This window comes from Lagopus leucura, unplaced genomic scaffold (assembly GCF_019238085.1).
Source record: "Lagopus leucura isolate 7727_CA_CO unplaced genomic scaffold, USGS_WTPT01 178-1_obj-0_obj, whole genome shotgun sequence".
NCBI lineage: Eukaryota > Metazoa > Chordata > Aves > Galliformes > Phasianidae > Lagopus > Lagopus leucura.
The window spans coordinates 6,510-8,880 of record NW_024967414.1 but is presented as its reverse complement, the minus strand read 5'-3'; positions in this window follow the sequence as shown (position 1 = coordinate 8,880).

Here is a 2,371-nt window from a genome sequence, read left to right as displayed (position 1 = left end):
GGTTGGACTGGGGAATAGCTTTCTCCTGGATAAAGGCCATGGTGCCACGATGGGACACTGGGTTGGGTTGAAGAACAGCTTTCCCTGTTCTCCTGGGAAAAGGCCACGGTGTCATGTTGGGATGTTGGGTTGGGAATGACCAAGGACACCATTGTCACTGCACTGGGATTTGCCCAATGGGTTTTGATGCCACCCAAGAAAGCTGGTTTGCATGGTGCTAGGGGTATCGCATTGGGGAGGAAAGCAGAGCAAACCCTGAATGTTGCAGCACCCTGAGTTAGTGTTGGCTTTCAGTAGATGCCCAGGAGGCTGAGCTGGGTCTCATCTGTGCAGGAATGGGTCTCATCCTTGATGCAGAGGCAGGGAATAGCTCCAGGCATCCCCACACAATGACAGCAGTGTTTTGGGAGCTAATTAACAAGGAGCTGGTGAATCTTTTCCAGGCATCCTCAGATGAAGTCGGGATGTTGAGCGTCCAGTTGAGCTACAGCTGATGGTGCCCATCCTGGGCCAGGTCTGAAGCTGCTTCTGCTGCTGCTCTCCAAATTTCAATTTTTCTCTGCTAATCTGCTGACAAAGAGGGACTGGCTACTTGTCTCTGATCACCGACCAACATCACATGCCGTGTGTGCAAGTTTTCCCCTCGTGCACACATACCCACCAGTTACTGCAGTGGGAATGGTATGTCACAGGAGCAGCGCAGTAAAGCTCAGTGTAAGACTTTATGGGAGGGAAGATGGTTTGATTTAAAATCATTTAAATATGAAAATTATTATTAATAATAATGATGAGGGGTGCTGTGTGGAGCCAGGAGTTGAACTCAATGATCCATATGGGTGCCTCCCAACTCAGGATATTCTTCAGTTCTACGATTATAGAGACCATTGGCATCAGCTTCACAAGAGATGAGGCCCTGGCTCCAATGCAGACCCAGGTCAGAGCTCTCCAGATGAAGTGTGTGCGCCTGGAGAAGTGCATCCAGCTCCACACCATCTTGATTAGGTGCAAAAAGGTCTTTTAAGATAGATTTATATCCAATATCTCTGCTACCTCCATGTCCAAGTCACATTCTTGAAGCATCATCTCTGCACCAGGGCTGTCCCTGCAAGGACTGTCCCTTCCTTGGTCCCCAGCATGTGGCACCATGGACAAAGGAATACAGCACCACAGCAGTTGGCCACGTACAGAGGATTTTTTGTGGACTCTTGAGTCTTAAATCATTTTGTGGTCACACACAACTGTGTGGATATGAAATTCTGTAATGGAACTCAATGGCGAAAGAGGAATCATAGAATCATAGTCAGGGTCATAGAATGGCTTGAGTTGGAGACAGGACCTCGAGGCTCACCTGGTTCCAACCTCCTGCTGTGGGCTGGGTGCCACCCATCCAACAGGCCACCTTGGACCCATCCTACCTGGCCTTGGGCACCTCCAGGAAAGAGAAACCAACAGATGATTACTGCAATTACACTTTCAGCTTCCTCCTGATAACTTCCCTCCCACTGGATGCGTGTCATGGCATTGCTCCTTACAGGTAAACCTTCAGGTCCTCGGTCCCGGAGCACAGCCAGCTCCCCACGTGCAAACTGTTCCATTCCAGGTATGGGGTCCTGTGAGGTCACCCCAGTATGCTGATGTGTAAAGCTGGATGACTTGCAAAACCCGCAGCTCGGTGACCCAGGGCTTCATGGGTTCGCATTCAGAGATGGACATTGATCAACCCAATCACAAGGGCTGCTGATAAAGGGATTACAGAGATGACCTATTGAGGGATTAAAGGGCTTAATGCTGAACACAAGCATAGGAGATCGGATAACTGACTATAAATACCTGAGAAGGAAAAGGCCAAGGGGAATGTCACTGGAGGGGTACCATGGAACACACGTGTGGGAGGAGGAATGGTGAGAAAATGAGATTTCAGTGACTGAGAATTGGGTGATATGAGTAAATGGAACAGCAGACAAATTCCCTTGGAGGTGCTGCCATGGGACTGCAGGGAGGAGGAGTGAGCAGCACTGGGTGTCATCAGCGCATGGAATCACAGCTCAGTGGTATCTCACTGATGATCCCCTCCAACCTCCCCACAACCAAACCAAGTCAGCACAGAGAACAGGAGAAAGATGTGAAAGCAATCAGAGAAACACGCAGGAGAGCTGGGATGGGAGAATCACCATCTCAGTTATAGGATCACAGAGTCAGGAAGGCTGGAAAAGCCCTCCAGGAGTCCCAACCCCTCTCCCAACCCTCATGCCCATTGCCCACATCCCTCAGTACCATATCTCCATGGCTCTGATCCCACCCCATCCCACCCCATCCCATCCCATCCCATCCCATCCCATCCCATCCCATCCCATCCCATCCCATCCCATCC